The sequence below is a fragment of the Pimephales promelas genome, chromosome 18, assembly GCF_988280905.1.
Source record: "Pimephales promelas chromosome 18, fPimPro1.hap1.1, whole genome shotgun sequence".
Classification (NCBI taxonomy): domain Eukaryota; kingdom Metazoa; phylum Chordata; class Actinopteri; order Cypriniformes; family Leuciscidae; genus Pimephales; species Pimephales promelas.
Window position 1 is genome coordinate 27,567,486 of NC_142786.1, and position 26,134 is coordinate 27,593,619.

Consider the following 26,134-nt stretch of genomic DNA (forward strand, 5'->3'; position numbering starts at 1 on the left):
CATATTTTTATTTGTCCACATTCATTTTCAGAACTGTTTTAAAAAAAATATTTTCACTATCGCCAGGACGGAAACGCCCAACCCCGCCCCCCTGCACAAGCCCCGCCCAGAGTACTCAAGAACTTTTTGAGATCTATGAGTACTTGAAATTAAAAAATGACAAAAATGTCCATCCCTAGAAGCTACCTTTACCCGATGCAACACCAAAAATCGATGCCGCCCTTGGAGATTATGCCTATATCGCCCACGCCAGTTTCTTGTACTATTGTAGTCACAATTGCTACAACAGTGTGAAGTAGTGCATGTGAGTGTTTGTCAGTCAGAAGGCTGTGCTTTCATTTCTCGTTACTACAGTGTGTACGTGTGTGTGGTTTAGCAGGGCGGTGTGTACTCCAGCAAAGACAGCCACATGAGTGTTTATGATGAGTCACTGCCTGAAACAGCAGGGGGGATTACTTGCACTCACTACACAAAGCGTGTGAAAGCGAGCATGTGTGTGTGCGCGTGTGAGAGTATTACTGCGGTGTGCAGAATCTGCATGAGTATCAGTGGCCATGTTTAAGTAAAAGAGGCCAGATCTGTACCCTTTCCACGCGTATCGGGTAAATGCAGTCTTGAGAGAGCCATTGTGTTACAGATCCCAGGCAGGCGATCAAATAAAGCAATGCAAAACTGCAGGCAGCCAAGCACAGTAACATCAGATACACTCACTGAGGAGCGACACAGAAACTCCTCCTACACCTATACGCTTCTCTCTGCGCTTGTTCACCGAGCTGCTCTTCTCAAACTACATTTTTGGTGTTCCAAAATGTTGATAATATATTAAAAGTAAATTCATGTCCCAGTTACACTTAATGTTGTCAAATTTCCCTGGTTAAACAAACGTCAAATTAAAAAAAGTTACTTTTCTACTTTTACAGTAACAATTTTATTTATTTTATTTACAAGCTGATGTTCAGCTGTTTTAATAGTCAACTTGTTTTCATCAGTCATCAACCTCGGCAAACAGTCACTGACATGAAGATGTACCTTTAGGGTAGGTTTTACATGACAACAAGCGTCAAAACGATCCACGTTCACACCGATCCGCAAAAACAACTAAAAAGGCTGTATTCTGCTGCCAGGCCGTTAGATGGCGATGAAACACTATATATTAAACACGGAATATTTTTCAGAGATTCGCGTTTTTGTTTACACTGAGATCGTTTTCAGCCGTTTTCCGACGTTTCAGTGTGGATGAGAAACTTCTAAATTCGTGGATCACGTGACCATTCACCAACACTGGGCATGCGCGCGCCGGTGTAAACAGTGGTTGGCGAATCAGGGAAAGATACGTCATGACCGATGACACCCAATCATAGAGCCGAGCGTGAGCCTCTGCGTCATCGTTTGTAAACTCCTCCGTTTTGTCTCGTCCACACTAAAACGCCCTCCGGAGATTCAAAACGCAAAACGCAGCTGCAGCGTTTCTAAACTTCTCCGTTTTAGGTCTTCGTTTTTCCCGTTTTAGTGTGGATGGGAGGTGCAAACGTAGCAAAAGGTCTCCGTTTTTAAACGAAAACGCAGTAGTGTGGACGGGGCCTTTGGAGAGCGTTTTCCAAACGATACGTTTTTGTTGACTTAAAAGCACCGTCTCAGTGTGGACGGAAGGCCAAAACGGAGAGAAAAATATACGTTTTCAAACGAAAACGTATTAGTGTGGACATTGGAAACCCGTTTTCAAAAGTTTGCGTTTTCAGCCACCCAAATGCAGTTGTCCTGTAAACGAACGGCCAAACGCATTAAAAGTTTTACGTTTTTAGTTAAAAATGGTGTCGTCTAAACAGACCTTAATTTCACCATGGTGATTGCTCACTAAAAAAAACCCACAGTCATCATGTTTTCAGGCCATTTCAAGTTTGATTTTGATGTGATCTAAGTGGCTAAGTTTTTTACTTGTTTTTAAATTAGTCTTTCCATTAACAGAATCATTTTGTTCCTTCAGACCAATTCACGGATGCGCACGAAAACAAGAGCGGGATTAATCGCACAATCCAAACGTATCCAGCCATAACAAATTATTGCGCAATGGAGGCATTGCCTCCTTTCACCTGACTTTCTCCCATTCATTCTCAATTTTCCCCCACCAAACCCTCTACACGCTTTAGGGGGTCTGTTAAAACTCAATAGGCTCAGGGGAGGCAAGAGAGACATGGCGTCCCGCTACTGGTGTCACTGTTGTACAGTGTTACTTTAGAAAAACGAGTGATTTATACACTTTTTAATGTCACATTTTGTAATGTTCGCATTGCTTTATTTTTTAAATATGGGTTATTTTCTCATTTTTTGAGGAGGCACTGCCTTCCTTGCCTCCTCAGAGGAAATGCCCCTGATATATAAATAATAAAGGAAATTTGTGAAACTGTGCTTAATGAGAGAGGGCAGGAGCTAAATCTTGTTTTTCACACACATATAACAACATCATAGCAAGTTAGCAACCACAAAGAACACACTAGCAACTGCATAGCAACATGCTAACAACCACTGAGAACACCCTAATAACAACATAAAAACATGCTAACAACTGCTAAGGAACATTCTTTAGCAACTGCAAAGCAACACCAATGAGAACACTTTAACTTCTGCATAGAAACATACTAACAACCATTTAGGATCATTCTTCTGAGAATAATTATAATATACAAATAATATATTTATAAATGTGTTTCTCATGTTCGTCCACACTAATTAATTCAGGCAAAATGTAGAGGTCATTAGCGGTGATAGCCACTGATGTGGGCTGATATTTCCTCTCAATGCTATTTGCAATCCAATCAACCTTGACTAGAAGCCCAGCTGGTTTTACAGCTCTTTCCGTGGGCAGCGAATCTCAGTAGCCTACAGCTCGCTCGTCTAATTTGCAACCATCGATGACCCTTTGCATTTAGCATGCTTAGCATTTCTTCCAGACCAAGAAGAAAGTAGGAGAAACGAAATTGTTTCACAAACTTAAGCCTAAAAGGCTGAGTCAACCACACATGTGCCCTTTCATGCACTTTATCCCCAACATAGGTACATTCACAGACAAGAACAGATGCTTACTAAGTAGAGTGCACACTCATATTCACTCACACAAGCAGACGCAGCTGAAAAGGATTTTCTGATACACTGCAAAAAAAATCCTCTTCTTAATCAGTGTCTTGTTTTCCAGGAAATGTATCTCAGCAGTCTTGAAACAAAATCATTTATTTGAGAGGCAAGATTTTAAAATAAAGCTAGGGTAATACCAGTTATTACGAGTACGATCAATAAATCAATATTGTTGATCAATTCTATTACACTATACCTTTAGTAAATGGATTTTCTTTTTATTTTCAGAAGTTAAAATGAGTAGTAATAACCATCAGACATATTTGCACACCAACCAAAATTTCACATTTAAAAGAGCTCAATTGGCAAATTATCAGATTTATTTTTTGTTTACCCCTGACTAACCATTATAGAAACCTCTTAACTTAGCAAACATCACACAACCACATTATAGCAAATGCCACATTGACGTTATTTAGAGTGGAAAAACTCCAGATGTCGTTTGCCTGTTTTCCTGTCATTTCTGTCTTTTTCTGTCTGTTGCTGTCTATCATTTGTTGTCAAACATTTCTGCACAGTAAAATAAGTGAAAGAACAGTTCTTATCTTTCAGAACTATATGCTAACATTTTGTTCACTTCAACGCTCATAATATGTAGGCCAATGCAAGATAAATTTAAAGTTAAAAGTTAAATCATTAAAAATAAGTGATTAGAAGAAATATTTAATTATCATGTTTGCATGAAACAAAATAATAGGGAATAGGATTGAATAGCTTTCAACACTTCAATCCATCTGACTGAGCTTGATCTCAATAAAATTTTGATCAAGTTATATAAGGGTGGTGGATAACTAATATAACCTGATCAATAGTGGGAAAAAAATTAGCATGTAAACACCTGAATCTGACTATTTGTATTTTCCAACTTTGATTCAGAAGTACTATCTACATAAGATCAATCTCGATTGAAACCCCCACATGATCTTAATCCTAAATGACAATGATACGGCTATGTCTACTAAACCTTCGACAAGTATGATCACAGCCGAATATTCTTGGCACTACCGCTGAAAATTAGTGCATGTAAACATAACCAATAATAACAATGAAAACAGAAAATGGGCCGTTTCTCAATTACCATTAGTAAATAGGAAAACGGAAAACAACCCATTATTCGTTTTTGTGTCAATGGGTGACACAAGGAAAAAAAAAAAAAAAAACGAAAAAGGCCCGTGTATCAATTACCATTAGTAAATAGGAAAACAAAAACCGGAAAACAACCACCCAAAATACATTAAAACACCCTAGCAACCGCCAACAACACCCTAGCAACCACCGAAAATCCTTAACAACCAAAATACGTTAGAACATCCTAGGAACCACCCAGAACACCATAGCAACCACCTAGAACACCATAGAGCAACCACCCAGAACACCTTAGCAACCCACTAGAAACACCGAAGCAACTTTAAATGACTTCAAACTAAACTAATTTAAACTTTAGACTAATTTAAACTTCAAACTACTTTAAAATTCAAACTAATTTAAGCTTTAGACTAATTTAAACTTCAAACTAATTTAAACTTCCAACTACTTTAAACTTCTTCAAACTATCTGTTCCAAACTTTCACAAGCCAACTTAAAGTTTGTCTCGACTGTTTGTCTAGTAATACTTGTTCTAATAAGTTTTGGTATATTTATTATAATCTCATAATAGTATAATGTTAACATTTTATAAATACTATAATTATTAAATATTCTAGAAAAGTATTTCTAGATTTCATTTCTTTCTTTCTAACAGTCATGTTTTGCAGTTCAAAATAAGAGATCTCTCAAGAATCCTGATAAAAATGGCAAGAAGTGGTTACAGGCTATTAAAACATCTTAGGAAATGTTCACTCATTTCAATGTATTTTGATTTTCAGTCATTTGATAGGTCTTCACTGCACACACTAATGTCCCAGTGGGATCACCAGTTAAACGGCTCTAAATGGGCAGTATGGAGATCCTTGCAGGGCGCGGGGGCCGACATAATTGGTTAGCATTGCCAGTGGCATCCTCCTATTTGTGGCAGATTAGGGCTATCCACAGTTTGACAAACAGCTTTCTACACAACGCACCAATCATGGCTTTTTATCCCATTTTGGGCATGAGGAAGAAGGGCACTAGAGAGGCAGCAAATTACATGTGTCATTATTAATGGACCAGCGCTTGTGATAATGCATCAACATTAAGGCCCACACATTCCACACACACAGCCACAGCTGTCTGCGCCTCTCAGCAGGGCTTTTAGTTCTCAATCAATCAAATCCACTACCTCTTACACAATCATGAAGACGTGTGCACACACAGATGCACGCGCCAACATGTATATAAGATGCACAAATCAGTCTTGACACTCTTGAACAAGTCTGACATTCTTCTCACAGTCATTACTTGCGCACACACACAAATGCCATGACGTTAAGTGTAGCGGAAGATCCAAAATAACAATAAATTGCCAAACTCCCACGTTCTTTAATTGAAACCTGCTTGCTTCGCTCTGTTTCGCTGCAGCCTGCACAAGTGTGGAAGGAAAGTATTTGGATTCAGTAGAGCTAAGAAGAAGAACTGTGAAAAAAATCCAACTATGCCGCTGCTTTCAGAAGAATTTCCATAAAGTGAGCACCCATTATGTGCTTTAATACACACCAGTGAGCTGCGGAGGTGCTGCTTTTTTTTTTTTTTTTTTTGCAAATATCAATTTATCAATATACTTTTTGGGGAATCACACCACATGACAATTTACAACCTGAACTAGCATTGCCTTTCAAAAAAAGGTCAAAGAGACACGTTGACATTGACACTGGCCCTGACACACACACACACTATGATATAATTTTTTTTTTAAATATATATTTTTTCAATATTAATTAGAAGTAAAGCAAAAAATTTATGTAGACATAGATTTAAAATGTAGGTTAAAATATAGAAATATTATATATATACATATATATGAATATTAATTAAAAATTATGCCAATAAAACCTCATTAAAATAAAAGATTTTAATAAGACTTTTTTTTATTCATTACAATGTCAGGACAGGTAAATTATCCTGACAATTTTGACTTTAAAAACCCTAAAGGTATCGAAATTATTTTAAAATCAAAATGATGCATATAGAAGAGCAAAAACAATACTGGTGCTTTATAATTATTCCCACATAATTCCCATTATGTGCTTTACTATACACCAGTGTACAGAAAAAGGAGCTGCCCTCTCCATACTTCATGAGAAGAGCAGAAAAGCATTACTACTTAGAGGAAGTTGGTCTGTTTTGGTCAGTCCATAATGTTTGTGGCCACAGTTTATCTGTTTATACACTAGTCATATGATAGTGAATACAGTCCAGTTGAGTGGGAGTTTAAGTGCCACTTCACCACACCATCAGGCAGAGAGAGAGAAAGAGAGAGAGAGAGAGAATTAAGAGTGGTCTGGCTTTGAGATTTGCTTCCCAGATGGGTCCCTTGTGTTCAACAGAAACATACCAACTAAAACAAAAGGAAACACCCCCACACGTCCATTAAAACACACACTAACATGCCTCATCCATATATTACATCATGTATGCACTGATAGAGATTCATTGCTGTGATCACTCCTATCTTCTCATTAATGATAAGTGCCCTTGTCCTACGTGCAAGACGAGGAGGTTTCTTCAGCTCGCAGGCTACCTCTTACCTAATCAATGTGTTCTGCTTCTTTACGGCTCCTACAGTGTCTACTGCAAATCATCCTGATCCATTTATCTGTGTCTCAGTCTGTAAGAATATCGAGTTCAGGATGTGGTCTTGAAGTGATCTACCATCTGGTGTGATCAATGAATCGATTAATAGATGTGTCAGTGGGTATGCAGTCTCTATGTGTTTCACAGGAAAAGTGTAGTGTGGGTTGGGAATCAAGAATCATACTTGTTCAGAATTGATTTCGGGTATAAAAAAAAACACGGTGGCAAATTATTTTTGTGATACTTGGTTCTGTTAACAGTTTTTAGAACATGTATTAATCAACACGGAGGAAATACCTCCGTGATACAAATGGCATACAGCTTGGGGTCTGGATTGAGAAATAATACAATAAAAAAAAAATAAACTAAACATTTTTCCATTGTGTAGTTCCTGCTTGAATGCATGTCGCAATTTTAAATGAGACAAACAAATGAGCCTTGAACTCTAAAACGGCCAACAAGCCAAATTCACTCATTTTAACAATTTCAGCAGTAATACACTCAATCAATTTGAACTAGAGCCCGACCGATAAAGGATTTTGAAGGCCGATACCGATACAAATATTTTTGGGTTTTAAAATCCGACATTCCGATATATGGGCCGATATATTTTTTTTATTAAATATTGTTTGATTTCACATACGTGTAAAAGAAAAGTTAACTTTTCTGCACAAGATACGTTTGATACTTTTTCTCTAAATGTCTAAATGTTCACTCCTCGCAAGTATAACTTACATTTTACAATGCAGGGACTGTAACTAGAGATATGCTAGTTACAAATACTGTAATAATTACTTTATTTAGACAGAAAAAGTTCATTGTGGTTTCCAAGCTCATTAATGTTAACATTAGCGTCTTCCACTGATGATAGTGGCATTAGCTAGCTTTGTGGTTAGCTAGTCTATGATGAGCCATAATTTAGCAATAGATAACATCATACTGCAAGTTATAAAACATACATTTTCAATATAACAAGCCAAGGAGAGATGATTGAAGCGTGTTTCGTCCGTTTTTATTTTATTTTTTAAATATTCATTTATCGGCCATTATAACTGCCGATACCGATATTATGGAAAATGCCTAATATCGGCCGATAATATCGGCCCGCCGATATATCGGTCTGGCTCTAATTTGAACAATCATGGCAGACGACATTTCTCTACTGTGCGCCATCCAACGCTTCACACTCCAGTCCAGTAGGTGGCTGAAGCCCTGATATTAAAAAACATATCATATATGGGATGATATTATTGTAACATGTAGTTTAGTATCATTGTGTTTTAGTTTGGTTCAGTTCTTTTCGTCTGTGTTCCTAGTTAATCTCAATGGTTGTTTTCCCATTGTTTACTCTCCCTTGTATTTAAAGGACAAGTATTTTACACTTAAAGCCCTGTTTTAAGATAGTTTCTGATGAAATAGAACGGTTATCGTTCTAGAACGGGAATCTTTGTCACACAAGTGTTTGATCACCACATTTGAGAGATCATTTCAAAAAATGTGTTTATATATATTCTGTTTATGTATACTGTCTAGTATGTCAAAAGTTTGTACACACGAATGGGAAAGTGTGTCCAAACTTTTGACTGGTACTGTACTTATAATCCATAGATTCTGAGGGTCATATGGCTCAAGTTTCCTGTGAAAGAGAAATACATTTCCTATATAGATTAAGCAAGATACATTTCCTTTATACGTTCAGACTGTTACGTGCAACCCGAGATCGAGAAATTGCATCTTTGTACTGTATGTGCTCCACATCTAATGGGTGTACATGCAAGTTCCTTTCACATGACTCATATCAGGACTTCAATGCACCTTCCAACAGGCACCGCTTTGACCTCAACACGGAAAGACAACGCTACAGAAGGCCAATTTTACAAGCTCAATCTCTGACTTTCAGCCATGAATTAATACATGATACTGGCAAGCTGATAATTATTTTCCAATTTTGGTAAATATTACATTTCACATTGTTATAATCTTATAAAGATTGACTTTAGATGGCGGCAAATGTAATCTAAATTTAAAAACAGAGAAATATGCACAATTAAACATCTAATATTGATCAATGCAAAAAAAAAAAATATATATCATAAAAAACTCTAATATCGCCAATGTGGTATTAATACTCTATGTATATTGTTCATTGCTTTTTGTATATGCCTCTGTATATATTATTCAAACATATTGCCACACCTGCTAATGGCAAACTTTATTTACTCAACAAAGCAAGTGCTGACATGAATCATTTGAAGGTGCATAAAATTATTTATTAATGAACAAAAAACCTCCATTCCCCATAGCAAGTCTTCACTGTGAGCCAGGGATCACCAGGTATTGCATCACACCTTCATAGCCCTGATTAGAAGTGTGGGGGCTATTGAAAAAAATGATTTTCAGCACCTCACATGGCATAAGATGTAAAAGGGAATGCATAAAGACTAAAAAAGTAACATAAAAAAGGCAAGAACCTTGTCAAAGAGATTTCACAATCACTCCCTCCCTACAGGCTTTCCCATTTCCCACCTCTTCTCAGCTTCATCGCCTGGTTTTCAGCGAACCCTCGAGCCCATACGGAAACTAACACAGCAGCCTCCATCGAAGCTGTGAACTCAGCTTGTATTTTTAGGTCTAAAGTAACAGCTCTCCAAACAATGATCTCACACCGACCCAGAAGGACAGATTATAACTTTACAGACAATGGATACAGCACGTGGCATTCATAGTCGAGTCAATAACGCGCACTAAACTGACTCTGTAACAACATCACTGTACTCGCATCAAAATTCTCCAATGACCTGACCAAATGAGGACATCCATCATTTTCCAGCACTCCTGTTTCTTGTCACTCGAGTACAGATCGACTCCTCCTGGAACTTGATACTAAAACTCTTAAAAATAAAGGTTCTTTATTGGCATTATAAGAACCTTTAACATCCACAGAAACTTTTCAGTGCACAAAAGGTTCTTTATAGTGGAAAAAGGTTCTTTAGATTTTTTTTTTAAAAATGCTCTTGACGCTAATAAGAAATTGGTTCTTTCAAAAACTGTTCACGGAAAGGTTCTTTAGGGAATCAAAAATGATTCTTCTCTGCCATCGCTGTGAAAACCCCATTTTGGAATCTTTATTTTTAAGAGTACACACACTGAAGGCATGCTCACCCGTACAGTTAAACAGGAAATGAATCAGCAGTCCCAGACTCTTTGGTCATTCAACATGTGTTTAATGATTAGCATATGGACCAGGACCATGAGAACAGAGCCCAGGCCAAAGAATTTAAAAAGCATTGGGGGTCTTTTATTACTGATTCAATGCCTAGACCACATCCTCATGAAAGATGCAGTGACCTATCAGAGCATCCAGTGTGAATTCCCCACATCAGCCTGTCTGTGAAATTAGGCTGTGTAATCTTTCATTCTGCAGCAGTTTAGTTCCTCACCAGTCACATCAAGACTACCTTGATTCAAAACGAAACCTATAGGCCTACAGTATGATAAAGTCAGTCAAAGTGCAACAAAATTCTCAACCTGTTATATTTCCATGACATTACATATGTTGAAGTGAAAAAATATATAGCTTGTGCAGACTATATCAGCAGTTCTCAAACTTTTTTTGAGCCCAACACCCACAATGTCAAACACAATGTTTAGAGATCCAATATGCAGGTAAAAATAGTTCTTCTGGTACTTCTGATGATAAGGCTGCTGCATGCTAAAAGCACTGTTTTGAAACAGAAACTTCTCAGTGAGTCTGTCATGATCTGAGGCTATGTTTACACGGAAACGATTCTGAAGTGAAAACGCAAAAGTGGCGTTGCGTCATCTTTTTTTATTCTGCGTTTAGACAAGCGTTTTGTGTGGGAAATCCACGTGCAAATGGAGATGCACAAGTGTGTGAAATTCAATGTAGTATGTAGGGATGTCCCGATACCACTTTTTCACTTCCGATACCGATACCGATGCCGCACCTTTGGCTTTTGCCGATACCGATATTAGTCCGATATTTTTTTTTCGTGGTCCGACGTGCCGTATACGGCCCACAGGGTGGTTTATAGGTTTAACTTTGTGAAAGACAAAACAAAACAAACACAAAAGTAAACATAATACATATCTTTGGAAAGCTGAGAAACTCGTGATTCGAACGACGTAAACCATTTTAAGATACAATCAACACAGCGGGCACAATCTGTCTCTTTGTCAGACCACCAACAGCCAAAACAAACCAACACAAACTGGAAGAAACTCACCAATTAGCCATCTGTTAGTCCACATTCCAACAAAAATGGTTTGGTTTCACTGTAAAGCGTCCATACAATCCAATTTGAAGAAGTTTTTAGTCCAAAACAATTGTATATATGAATAAACATCCATGGAATGTAAATAGTAGCATTTCGCGTTAGCCGACAGCGCTATCACAACTTCGACGCACTAATGCTACGTTCACACCGGACGCGAATAGGGCGTCAGGCGCGAATGATTTCAATGTTAAGTCAATGCAAGAAAAATTCCTGCGGCGCGAATGAGGCGTGGAGCGCGGCGCGGAAGACGCGAATACGCCTCATCCGCGCGTCAAGTTGGCTGAACTTTGGCGTGAATTCGCGCCGCGTTAACCAATCAGGAGCCTAGCTGCTTGCTCACGTGGTGAAGTGTCTGGATGCTTCAATAAATTATTTTGTTAATATGACTAAATGCATGGTGGGATTATGCACAACAAAGCAAATGTTTCATCACTTAAAACATTATTTCTATATGGAGACATGTTCATTTTGTATTGAATGTTATTCATTCCATATCTAGAAATAGTATTATGTTGTAAAGACAATCAACATATGTGCATAAATTCGTGTCTGGACGTGAGAGAGAGAAAAAAATCACAGGACAGGTTAATAACTTTTGAAGGCTGGCTCTATTTATTATCAAAACAAAAATAAATGACAGCTAGATTAGATGGATGAGGGGCCGGGCGAGGGTGATCCTCGCTCAGATGCGGGACAACAGGTCATCAAACTGGGCGCGGGACAGGCGGAAGTACCGCAGACAGCGGCCGTCATCCAGCGCAGCTCCTGGAGCGAGCGAATGGTGAAACTCGCCAAACGGTTCGGCTCCGAAGGGTCCGGTGGACACAAATATACGGCGACGATGATCCCCACGCCGCTGTTCTGCTATCCAGAGTAAATACAGAGCGGTAACTCTCTTGATGAATGCTCGGTCGACATAAAAACAATGACCGCCAACGGATTTTGATTCTGACGCGCGTCACGCGCGTAAATTTCGCTTCAAACTTTACGCTCGCCAGTTTCGCTCTTGACACGCAAAGCGAGAGTGATTCTCTGCGCGCGTGTGCGTAAACACAACAATCATCACGTGACAGGCTGCGCCGCTAAACTGGATATCGCTCATATTTTTTTCTCCCCTCCGATCTCCGATCTAGCGTTCTGGGCCGGTATCGGCGCGATACCGATGCCGTGGATCGGATCGGGACATCCCTAGTAGTATGCACTTCAGGCGGCTAGGAGTGCATACTACAACAACACCAAGTCCACGCGCCTGCGTACAACTTTAACCGTCAAGCAGAATTTTGCGTTTTTACTGGAGGGTGGTTTCACTTTTTTGCGTTTTTGAGGCTCAAAAACGCAGTTGCCGTGTAAACGAAAGGCACATCCGATAAAATATTTGTACGTTTTCACCCGCGAGCGTTCTCGTGTAAACAGGGCCGCTGAGTCATTAGTTGACATTCATTAAACAATCACACCTGTTCGTTAGTTAGTCACCATCACTGTTTTTTGCATCTTTATGACAGAGTGTCTATTTATAAAATATACAAATTAAATAAAATAATAAATTAAATATAGCCTATATAATATATAAAAATTGCAATTCATTCTGTGATTAATTCCAGTCTTCAAGTTACAAGAATAAATATATTTTTCATTAAAATCTGAAAAAAAAACAACAATACATATTATTGTTAATTTCCATTATTAAAAAAATAATTAAGATTAAGATATATTCCTAGTGAACTTTGTTTCTGGTCAGTACACCGTTTGTATTAAGTGTGTTGATTCATCAAACAAGTTTTGAACACTTGGACTAACATGCACCAATGATTCATGGTTTCACATGAAACTGTTTCAGAAAGACCACAGGACCAGAAACGTCCACTAAAATAAAGAGGTTCAAAATAATTTGGATTTCACAATGACTATAAACTTTTGAAAATAGCCACAGTGACATGAAATAGGCAGCTATTAAAAAATATAGCAACATTTTCTCATGCGCATGCCTTGTTCTGCACATCATATCTAATATCTTCAAGCTGGCCACTACTATAAATGGCCTTTATGAAATTATAGCGTCACAGCGACATGTCATTTGACCCGAGTGTAGTCTCCTGATAGCCACAGCCTTAATTAAAGGATCTCGGACATGGGCGATGCTCAAAAAAGAAAAAGCACATTGATAGATTAAAAAACAAATGAGAGAAAAGTGATGTAGGGGTGAGACATTTGATAGATTGGTCGTCAGTTGTTCGGTTGCTATCCTAACCCTATCCATCTTGCACCCTCTATTAGTGTACTGGTTCCTACAACACTCACGTCAGTCGTGCCGCTACCAGGGCATCAATTCAATCACAACACACAGCACTGGCACTCCAATCTGCCCTGTGACCATGGAGACGAGGAGAGCGTAAAATAACAACACTGCTCTCATAAGTCTCACTGTTCAAATGGCAGTGCCTCTAACACTCAACTCAGTTCTTAAATAGAAGCTCCATTTCTTATCCATTCAAGTCTACCAAACCCCTATTGGTCCTTCTGAAGGGTTAAAATGGACTTGAACTGGGAGGTTACATCAGTAAGCTTTGATTCCCATGGTGTGAGGTGAGAATCTTTCATGCTGGCATCCCGAAAGATGGCCTGGTCCATTTTTAAATGTAAAACCGATGTAGGCAGCGGCTGGCTCATTTGTCACCTGCCTTATCAGTGACAGCAGCCTACACCGTGTGCTAGCCAAGGCTGTCAGGAGAGAGACCTGAGGAAAAGCCACCCAAAGCAACCGGAGGATACGGGATGAATAACCAACTTCACCCCCTTCTTCAAACCTTGTATTGGTTTGAGTCTCCAATCAGTGCCTATCACTGTCGGGTGAAGAAATGTGTGTTTTGAGGGCTCCGGAAACCTCCAAACAAGCATGACAATAAGACAATAAGAAATGTATAGGTGGATGGAAGGATGGATACGGTGGCAGAGATGGTGGGTGTTTATTTTCTGCGGTGGTTATGAATTCATAGACACATACTGTATAAATAATAAAATCTTACATTGTATCTTAACAACCAGATAACCAGCTGTACCTTATTTGGCAACTGCCCTAACAACATTATCAATGTTGAAACTGTTCAATATGATTAATATTTTTGTGTTACTGAGCCCAAACCTTTGCAGTGTACAGTATTATATATATATATGTGTTCAAAATTATACATACAATAAATATATATTATCAATATTTTACATAAAGTTAAAATAATGAATTGCTGTTGGCACTGTTTTATAAAAGCAATAAGCCACTTAAATCAAGTTATGTTTTCATAGATTTGATCATAGAACATCAAACACGTTCTGATTGGCTGAACTTATGTCTCTAAGCATTATTGCTGCAAACTTTTCATACTCTTTAAATCCTTTTTTTTTTTTTAAAAAAAGAAAAAGACATTCTGAAATCCTTTTCTTGCTGCAATTTCCTTTTGCCGGTCTTATTTTTCCCTCTCAAATAGTAGGGAGGTTAAGCCCAAAAATAAAGGACAATAAATAACAACAGTATTGTTTTTTTAGTCTTGGAACCTACTTTATTGGACTCCTTGACCACAAAAATGTACACATTGATACCAAATTTGTCATTATAGCTATAACAGAAGCAAAGGGCCTCTCAAGTATGGTCGGCGGCCATTTTTAAAAAAATGTGCGTATATAAGAAAAAAAATGTGATCTCACTTGTGTGTGTCTTAGGATAAATTTATTTCTATGGCCTTACAGTACTTCCATACCAAATGGGACCTTTGCATCATGACTTGAAGTCAAAAGTCGCTTAACCCCTCCGTCACGTCAAAATCACGGTATATAGTTCAAAGCGAAAACAGTGAAAAGTATAAATTCCTTTACTTGCTGATCACATAAAGCTCTGCTAGAATGAAAAGACGTTCTTGCACACAATCCGATGTATTGTATGCAAGCGTGCATGTTCAAGTGCGAACGCACACACAGACAGACACGCCGTCACACCTACAAACCCCATGCTCTCACTCACTAAACAAGTTTGCGCTCACTCAGAGTTGTGAGTGAAGTGAAACACCTGAGAGAATGTGAGAGTGAGAGAAAGAGAGAGAGAATGACAACCACACCTCACTCGTCATATTCATCTAGACGGTGAGAACAGGTTGTCCCTCGCAACGACTAGAGGAGCATTTCCACCACCCGTATTAGCTTTGCAAAATCATTCCAGCCCGGGTCTCTATATGTGGGTGAGTTATGAGAGAAGGCCCAGGCAAGGACAAGGGAACTGGCCAGGCATTTTAATTATTCAGAGTCAGCGCTCATTTACAGAAGAATGGCTGCTTCGACTAAGCTCCGAGCCTGACATATGACTCACATAAAGGATTTAGCAAAGACCGACTGGAAGTACATCCATACTAATTGAAAAGTATTTCTATTAGCAGACTGATATAGTGTCTGTGATAAGCACCAGAACCTTCATTTAGGGCAGGGCGGTGTTTACACTACATAGTTGAATGATGAGCGCTTGCAGTAGCATAGTGAACATGCCTAATGAGCAAATCACAAGAAATACTTTAATGGTGCTATGAGGTCACTGTTTATAGTATATGTTTAGCATATGTTTATAAAGTAGTACTAGCACACTGCTGTATACATACTGTGCAGTATATGGCAGTATACACTCGTGTCTGATCAAATAGTGATATTGAAATCAACATGGACATATCTTCTGGATTATGCATCACATTTCACATGGAAGAGCAAGTAAAAATAAATAAAAAATACACAAAAATCTTTGTTAAAATAGTGTTCATGTTATAGAACACCCAACATTTTTTGTGTCACCTGTGTTGATTGGTCAGCAGTGTTTATTAGAGTCTGTGTTCTGGTTGCTGATTGGTAAGTATAGTTTATAGCAAGTGCAGTGATTTTGTCATAGTGTGTTGACTTGTGTTGGGTTTACATTCATTCATAGTCAATGTCTATAATGAGTTGAACGGCAGTCTGTTGATTGTGGGCGCTGTGTGTTTTTACTGGAAGGAGACTGAGTCACTGTCTTTGCGCTCTGATGTGACATTACTTCTCTGATCACGTTCTGGTTTTGTCTATAGTACGCACACACACACACACACACACACACACACACACACACACACACACACACGCATATCTCTCTGGATCCCAATGCTAACGCGCTCTAAAAATATCTACATCAGAAGCTCTCCTTGCTGTGTGTGTGTGTGTGTGTGTGTGTGTGTGTGTGTGTGTGTGTGTGTGTGTGTGTGTGTGTGAATCATTCAACCAGAGACAGCTACTCAACTTGATCCCTCGATCTCTGTCTCTGTGAATGTGAAAGAAATAGAGAGAACAAGGGAACAGAGAGAGAGAATTAAAGAGGGCATGATTTTCCAAGAATGGACTACTGAATACATGCTCTAACAATTACAAGCAAAGGCTTCCGTCCAACGAGGCAGAATGCTCAAAAATGTGAAAGAAAAAATATCTATATCTAAAATAGGGCAAAACAAATACTACAAGATAAAAGTGTACTGTATGTTTTCCAAGGATTTGTTGAGTAATGTCAGAAGTAGAAACAAACTGTTTCTTCCATTGTTATTTTTTCACTTTGATGGGACTTAAAGGATTAGTTCACCTCAAAATTAAAATTTCATGATAATTGACTCACCCCAATGCCATCCAAGATGTTCATGTCTTTCTTTATTCAGGGGAAAATAAATTAAGTTTTTTGAGGAAAATATTTCAGGATTTTCTCCACACAATGGACTCCAACAGTAACCAAATTGTTGAAGTCCAAATCTATGTAGTTTTGAAGTGCTTCAAGGGGCTGTGCACGATCCTATCTGAGCGAAACGATCGGTCATTTTCAAAAAAAATATTAAAATGTATACTTTTTAACCACAATTGTTCGTCTTGTGCTGGTCTGCGACACGCCATTCATTACGTAATCATGTCGGAAAGGTCATACTGGATGTAGGCGGAAATACTTCAACAATCTGGTTACCGTTGAAGTCCATTGTGTGGAGAAAAATCCTGAAATGTTTTCCTCAAAAAAAATTATTTCCACTGAAGAAAGAAAGACATGAACATCTTGGATGGCATTGGGGTTAGTCAATTATCAGGACATTTTCATTTTAGGGTGAACTACTCCTTTAAGTATTTTGTGTACTTAAGTGTAAAAAAAATCTATTGTGTCAGTGTAAATAGAAAAAAAATATATATTATTGGTTGCTTGTTAATATAATAAGGTAAATGGGGTTTCGTATGCTGGGGTTTTCAAACATTTCAGTACAAAGGACCCTCAAATATGAGAAGAATTATAACTATGGTGTGTGCTACTGTATATAAAAGGCTTCTTCATTTTACTAAATTCAAAGAAGAGATTAAAATGTTATCTGACAAATATTTACTTTGTACTCAATACAGTGATTTCTCACTTGTCAACCCAATATTTATTAATGTTCTGGTATATTCATTTTAATAGAGAATAGTACCTTATTAAACCAAGGTTACAATAAGGAAGACAAGGTTACCAATTAAAATATAGATTATTTAATTAAAATGTGTGGGGTTTTTTTTACAAAGTTGTTTCAGTTGTAATTTCTTATTGTTGCTGTCAACAGAATTAAATAATTGTGAATGCTGTCATGATTTCTGATTCCTGTCTTTAAAGGGGTCATCTAATGCCATTTAATGTTTTCCTTATCCTTTAGTTTGTAATCTGTTAGTGTATTTATACGATCTGCAAAGTAATAAAGCTCATAGTCACCCACAAAGGGATTTATTCTATCTAACCGGGAACCCTGATCTAGACCTGCCTAAAACATCCTAATCCAAGTCCAATCTCCTGGACTTGGATTACCTCCTCAATCCTCCACATCACAATGTGAAAAATTTGCATAATGTTATTATGCCAATAATAACTGATAACTGATAAGGGAAAACTCGACAATATTATTATATAACTGTGTGTTTACAAATGCTTAGAGGCCTTGAAAGCTAAAGCTTGAGATTATAGTAAGGGCCATTACATTTCCAACACACGCTTGAGGTGTTTGGCCAATCACAAAGCAGTAAGTCAGCTGGCCAATCAAAGCACTCTGAGCTTTCTTGAAATCAGCGCCTTTTAGAAAGACTTTAGAAAGCTACAATAACGAACATTATTAAATCATGTTAACCTATTCTATTACACCTGATAATCAAAATAATACATAAAAACAGCATCATATGACCCCTTTAAATCTTCAAGTGTTTTTTCTTTTGTTTGTTTACTTTTTTTTAGATTATTTTTCCCCACAGAACCCAGTTTGAAAAAACCCTGCCATGCATGACTTTAATAAACATCAAATGTAAATGTAAATATCATTCGCAAACATTAATTTATCCTCAGAGGGGATATGAATTTATGTATTTGTTTCAAAAGTCACGGATCACTAAATGCAAATGAGCGTTTCTGAGTGTCGCTGCATGTTTTGTACGTGTTGATTAAACACTGCTGTGCAATGTTTGCATTTTCACGAGGGTGTGACAGATACGAGCATGCGAAGGTTTACATTCCAAGAATTGCACTTCCTGACCTGTCAGTCAAATGAATCAAGTTTCACTCTGGATAACAATAAAGAGAGCGCAGGAAAGAAAAGTGAGGAGAACGTGAGTGAGAGCAAAAGGGCGAGAGCTAAACAAAGTAGCGATTGCCAGAAAAATAGAGACATTGATCTATCCTCTTCCTCTGAGGATCAGACACGGCAGCACCCGTCAATCACGGAGACCTCAAGCATCTTGCAACACATACATATGGAAGCTGCCCGTCCTGTGAAAAAAACATTCACGCTAATACACACTGCCTACGATAAACTCACCACCTCCCCTGCCTTGCACCTTATCTGCCACATGTCTTTCTATCGCAGCGTGTCCCTGCCGAAGGCTTCCCTTTAATTCTTCCTCAAAATCTCACATGAAGAATGAATCATCTCTCTCCGTCTCTGTGAAAGACTTGATCTGTTCTCTTCTTACTAGCCAGTGTCCCTGAACCAGACAAAACAACCTGCAGGAATGTACAGGAACAACTACAATTTATTTATGTGAATATCTTATTGCCCGCTAGTATCCCATTTATCTCAATAGTAGCGCAGGACCACCGAAAGTACAAGATTTCTTGCACAAATATGATGAAATTGAAGAATGCACTGGTTGTTTTTTTTCCCTTGCAGTTGCACAGAACTGGGAATGAACAATATATTTCCGTAGAAATATAAGTTGTCATTGGCAAATTTTCATCTCCAGAGATTCTTTAATTGCTGAAACTTGAAACAGTGAGTTTGGTTTCGTGAACTGGATCAACTGGACTCCTCAAAAAGATCTGACTGATCTTAAAGAATTATTAATTTTTTAAATCTCATCAACAGGCCAGGGAAAACTTCAAGTGGACTTAAATTTCAAAGCTTAAAGGGTAACTAAACCCCTGGTCAGAGCCTGACTCCACCCACTGGCAATATTTGAAAAATGCTGAAAAAGTGGGGACAAAATCGATGCTAAAACACTCTATCCTGATCGTTTTCAATACTCGCAATTCCAACTCCTGACTCGCTACAGTGGTTTTGACAAAACAAGCTGGTTTTTATACTGTAACTGCCAAGGGCGTAGTTCGCATAGATATCTATATAAAGGCTAGATGTCTCATGGTGGAGTATTTATCGTCATCACCGGCGGCCATCTTGTCACAGACAGGCTTTCTGGCGGGCTCTGTGGTATCTGATGTAAGAAATACTCATTTACAAACGGTTTGGTTTCTTACAAACGTTATTAACGTGGCTATAATTCTGGATGATTATTTATTTATACACTTATTATTCATAAGTATGCAGTATCATAACTACATCTCTGCTGTTTATTACAGAAAATTGAGCAAGTTACAGTGATTTAAAAAGTACATGCACCATTAAAACAATGTTACCAGTGAGCGAGCTGCCTGTGACAAGATGGCCGCCAGGTGCTGACGTCGACCTCCATTGGCCAGCAGCGCGGACGAGATAGCTAGCCTTTATATAGATATCTATGGTAGCTCGTACCAAGAGCGTGGTGAACTGAAACGTGCGTACGTCACGAAGAACTAACATCCAATAGGAAAATTCAACTCCAGTAGCCACTGTTCAACCTGAAGAGGGCAGCACTAAGACGTTTTTACACCATATATTGTAGAAATAAAACACTTTATACTCAAAAAAGTTACTCGAATCAATGACTGGTGTTAATAAAGATCCATTATTACAGATCATTAACTAAAAAAAGTTGGTTTAGGGTTTAGTTACTCTTTAAAGCTAATTTTTAAAATATTGAAGCTCCAGTCCTCATTCATCGTAATTGCATGGAAAAGTAAAAACTTCAAAACTTTATCTTTTGTGTTCTACAGAGGAAAGTTATAAGAGCCGAAACAAAGCCAATCAAAACATACTGGTCCAACGTCTTGCTTGACATTTTTTAAGTTATACATTCCAGTGTGGGTGGGGCTACCCAACGAATAAAACGTCCTTGTGAGGCCATCAAAACGTCACAACGCGTGGAAAGAATCTATGCAAACTGAAATAGCCATAAAAAGGTTTGGTTGTAGTTAAGGAGGATATGTAAAAAGAGTGGACATTAAGGATACATAGTCGTCACTGATATCGTAATGGCATAAAATACGTCACTGATATCGTAACGGCATAAATAAAGTAAAGCTAATATGAGGATTTGCAATGCGGAGAAGATAAGGATGTTTCAATTGTTTTGTTTCATTATCTGGCTGAATAAAGTGTGAGAAAGAAGCACCCGTTCGATAATAACTTCTATGAAAAACAGCAGTTCCTTTGAACTCATTGTTCGCGAGACATCCGGCTGACCTTTCCTCTTAGCCTTTATCAGGGTGGCCATGAGGGAAATGACAGCGCTTCAGTCCGTCCAGCGCATTTCATAGCAGTGATATGCCAAGCACACTAAAAATAGTGACAACAAAGATTTTTTTTTAATTATCTTCATGTCTTTTTCATGTGACATTGACCTCCTGTGCCCAGCAACCCAGTTAATTCACAATATAATTTCATATAACGTCTACAAGGATTATTCTACCATTGTAAACATATTGTTGTTTCATTTTTTAGATCGAAACCGCAGTTAAATGTAAACAGATTATGAAACTATTCTTCCCCAGTCGCCCTTCAATCGATGCAATTTCTCCACAGAAGAGAAATTATCTCCCAATAAGCCGCAGATATTAAAGATCATTATACAAAGCTTTCTGTACGCAGTAACTCTATAAATACTAAAGCGACTGCATTGTTGTGCAGTTTGTGCCGAGGGCTGTGGAGAGGACAGATGCGGAGCTTGTCTTATCGGCACAAAGACTCCCTTCAGGATGGACTAACTGGAAATGGGCCAATCGATGGAGTTCTGCCTTGAGCTTGTGGACAATAACACAGCTGAAAAATAACGGCAGCCCTCCCTTTTCTCAGTCTTTTCCAAAATATTGCTGCTGTAAACAATGGTGATGTAATTAATTATTTTGTCACTCATTCCAAGTGGAAATTGTAAACATTCATCTGTGAGAACAGAGATATGACTTTCATAATGTGAGATGTAAAAATAGTGTGTGATAGGTCATCTCTTCGTAACAGCATTATGGTGATCGTGTTCAGATACAGTGAACAGGGGGCGCTCAATGCTGTAATAAAGACATGAACAGTCCCTTTGCGGGGAAGAACCTTTCTTCTTGGTACACTACAAGCTTTTGGTAATTACCAGAGTGCCAGAGAGCATATGAATAAATTCATGAGCTCTGACTCAGGTAATTAACTCATTGTTTAGTAATTAGAGATCAGGAGAGAGAGAAAAGGAGAATGAAAGAAAGCAGAGAATGTTTGTTTGAGATTTAAAAAAAAGAAATCAGGAAGGATAAGTGGATGACAACAAAGTACCAAAGTATCTAAGTCAATACTACTGTAACATACTGCAAAAAAAAATTAAATTATAAATCATATACATTTTAATTATACATACAGTATAAAAATAAATAATAATATCCATTTTAAATAAATGCTGTTTTTTTATTTATTTCTATACATCAAAAGAATCCTCATGGTTTACACAAAAGCTTTCTGAAGCGTCATGTGACCCTGAAGACTTGAGTAAAGATTTTAAATAAATTAGATTTTACATAATATTAAAATATTACATTTTGTAATAATGTCGCAATATTACAGTTTTTTAGCAAATAAATGTATCCTGAGCATTTTTTCAAAATCATTGAAAAATCATTTAATTTAATTTATTAGTATATATGCATTCTATGCAGTGAGCTTTTATTGCAAAATAACCCAAAAGGACCTTGACTGTACATTACCCAGTTTTAAACAATGGTATAAACCCCAAAAATTGGAAAGAAATATTGATTTGATTTTCATTTATTTTATTATGTGAGAAATAAGTGACTGTGGAGTGAACTACAGACACAACATACAGTTAGCAAAGCAATTTAGTGGTCATTATTCAAGTACATTTAACCACAAAAGGCCAATTTTTCACTCTATTAACTTGGGGCAAGAATTATCTCCACACATTCCTCGCTCACATACTCTGGTACTCAGTGGTACTCATGTACAAATTTTACTTTCCAACTGGAGACTGAAAAAAAAGGGGTTTTTTGAGAGACGTGAAGGACACCGAAATGAAGGGGAAAGAGAGAATGAGTAGATTTACATTTCGACCAATGAGGGGGAACCGGAGTAGAAAATGAGGGAGTGTGAAATGACACCAGACGCAGAGAAAGATTCCTGTCAGAACTCAAAGCTGAACAGACACTCCTGACGGGTTTATCCACGCACCACTGGGCCTGACTACAGCTCAACCAGCATCAGATCCCGTCCCCAAAGACACGCTACACGCAAACACACAGCCAATCCCACAGAAACGTCATCTTGCACCACATATCACATTCAGTCTATATGTGCACTAACACGCTATGACAGGCTGGAAGCTTCTTTCTTTCCAAACAGAAGCTCGTAGTCAGAATGGGAAGTGAAATTAGTTCCACAACAGAAGCTAAATTATTTCCACTGTCTTATGGCGCCGAGAGGGAATACACTTTTTGATGAGGAAAAGGTGGGTCTAAATGTTTAATAACGTGACTACCACATTTCTACACTCACTGAGGAAAAAAAATGGATTCATTTTGGCGCTGCATGATTTAAGGTAGGGTAGGCAATAGCGATCGAGCCAACTTTGAAAGTATAAGATCCCACTATCCCTACACATCAGGGAGCAAACAAAAGCATCAAACTACCTCATGTCTCAAAGCACATAACGTTACAATAATAATGAACACAAACAACTTAAAGAGCACTGACGATACCACCTGATTTCTGCAGATTCATTTTGCCGTTGATAGTGTTTCGAATCAAGAACCGCTTCCAAAAATGATGTGTATACATATAAATACAGTACATTTAGACCAAATAACTTAGTGATTGCTATCTGCGTGATTGCGTTTCTGGAACAAATCACCAACCTTGCCTTTAATGGAAATAAAACCTTGCCTTGGACTCAATTGTTTTTGATTTTTAATTAAATAAATATATGTTAGTGAAGAACGGCTCTGTGATGATCAGTATACTCCATGTCTGAAAGCACTGCGAGTTTAAATCACTTAGGCCTATAATGTTCCTTTGAAAAAGCAAACATCTTCCCAAACTTGTAATATGAAGCATTTATAAACCTGTTGTCTAACAAAAGACATTTAATAACGTTTTTACTCCAAACTCACTTCATAACGTCAGTTGAGTGTTTGAAATAACTTCCTTTTGTGAGCTGTCTCCAAAATGTCTCCAAAAAAGTCTCATCGTCCATTTTGTCTACTTGTCATTTTTTTTCTGTCTACTCAATGAAAGTCAATGAGGTCAAGTGTTGCTTTTGAAAATATCTCATTTTGTGTTCCGCAGAAGAAAGTCATAGGGGTTTGGAATAACATGAATTGTTTTTTTTTTTTATATTTGGGGGGAAATATCCCTCTAATATGGAAATAAACATGAAGGCAGACTGTGAAAATCAGTGAACAAAAGGACAACAAAACACTATGTGATCACAACAAAAGAAAACTGGAGGTAAAACAAATGGCAAACAATTGAGAAGACTTTAAAAAAGAGGAAGTCCAGTGTTGAGTCATCAAGTGAAAGAGAGATAACAAGTAAATGATCGATGTGTGGAGAAAGAAGAAGAGAAACATAGACACTTACTACATTTTCACGCAGCTGTGTGATGAGGCTGACCTCACGTCAACTGTCTTTACACACAACCACTACTGAAAAAAGGACTGAAAATATTCCACGTTTTTTTTCCAGTAATCGCATCTGACAGAAAGCCCTACAGGCGGAAGAAAACACAACCGAACAGCCATAAATTGGAAACGGTTTTTAGTTTTATTTTCGGCCAATCTCTACTCCGGACTTGCACGCAGACTGCACTGCAACCATTTCCCAAAAATGTAAGTTGTGTGGAAATATAACAAAGTCTGACTCTGTAAACAGGACTTTAACACAGGCCAGTGTGGGTGTCTTATGTAGCATAATTTCACAAATCTAAAGTCAGACCATTCTGTTTTTGCTTTAAATCTAATTCACTGTAAAAAAAAAAATATTTTCATGATTTGTAAATCAACATTTTTTCTTTTGTCAAATCAACTTAGATAATTTATGTAGTTCAGATAACATAATATTTTGAGTTTCATTCTGGTGATTAAATTATTCTCCTCGATTTTTCTCGATTTTTCCATTTCAATGAACTTTAAATTTTAAGGCAACCAGGTTACTTTTTTTTTTTTTTAAGTTAAACCAACAATATTTTTTACAGTGTTCGAGACTTGTTTGATTTAGTCCTCAGATGTAATTCGCTTTGGAAAAAAAGTGTCTGCTAAATGACTAAATGTAAAACAAAATCATCTTTGTTTGAGTCATGATTAAAATTAAGTGGTTGCCTCCAATTTCAAATGGCTACAGATATTTTTTTGTTTAAGGTCAGTTTGGCCTGTTAAAGAGCGGCAACTGTCAGAATCGGCCATTTTGCTTGTAAAAAGAAGCGGAATCGACCTTGAAAAATCATGATGGAACATCACTACACAAGTCTCTCTTTCATAAGAGGTCTATTAGAGGTTAATCTATTAGAGGTCTATTATTATTTCATAAGAGGTACAGTACATGTGTTTTGAAGTTGGAAATAAAAAAGCTTGACCTAAGAAAGTATGAGCCTTGTGCACAAGCCAATCTAGAAACGTTCAACTGAAAGTAAACTGCTGTCTTACCCAATCTGGAGGTTACAGGTGGATCTTGAGCAGGTAGAATGTTCCGATGTTCAATCGGAGAGAAGGGTCCAGCTGAAAGCACTGTGATGGGGACGAGTAAATCTCTCCTCCTGCTGTCTGAGGGGACGGCTCGTGATTCCCACTCTGTCTGTCCACGTCTGTCTGGCTCCAACTACCCTCACCATTCCCTGCCACATTCAAAGACAAAGAGCTTTACACTTCAGCAATGAGCTCCAAGCAGCTGTTGTGATATATTACATTATTTTGTACTGCTAGACTGTATATTTGATCATGATTGGTACTGTTTTAACCAATTAACAACCAGAATTGAAACCTGTGTTATATAATTTAGCTTCTATCATTTTAGAAATGTATTAAATTTGTAGATATAGATTTATATCTATCATTTATTAAAATAAATGTGTTCTGAAATCCTCTTGCAATGCTACTGTCACTCCTCTTGAATATGTAACCAAGGTAACAAGAGACTAGTTGAGAATGTACAGTACTTTAAATAGTTTTAGCCTATTAAAGCCTTAGGTTTGGGATTTACTATCAGACTAAAACTATCAATCAAAAATAAAAATAAAAGATTAATTAAGGATGGATGGATGGATGCTTTATTAATCCTGAAGGTTATTCAAGGCATCCAGCAGCTTATTCAACAAAAATAGACTAGTAC

General features: G+C 37.7%; 1 protein-coding gene across 4 annotated transcripts in view; it reads right to left on the reverse strand.

Moving 5' to 3' along the window:
* The window catches only part of atxn1a (ataxin 1a), a 130,076-nt gene that overhangs the window by 47,872 nt on the left and 56,070 nt on the right, over positions 1–26,134 (reverse strand). For all 4 annotated transcript variants that reach the window (XM_089123314.1, XM_039681094.2, XM_089123311.1 and 1 more), the window contains exon 2: positions 25,453–25,640. The gene's annotated coding sequence lies outside the window, so the exon portion shown is untranslated. The remainder of the gene's footprint in view (positions 1–25,452; positions 25,641–26,134) is intronic.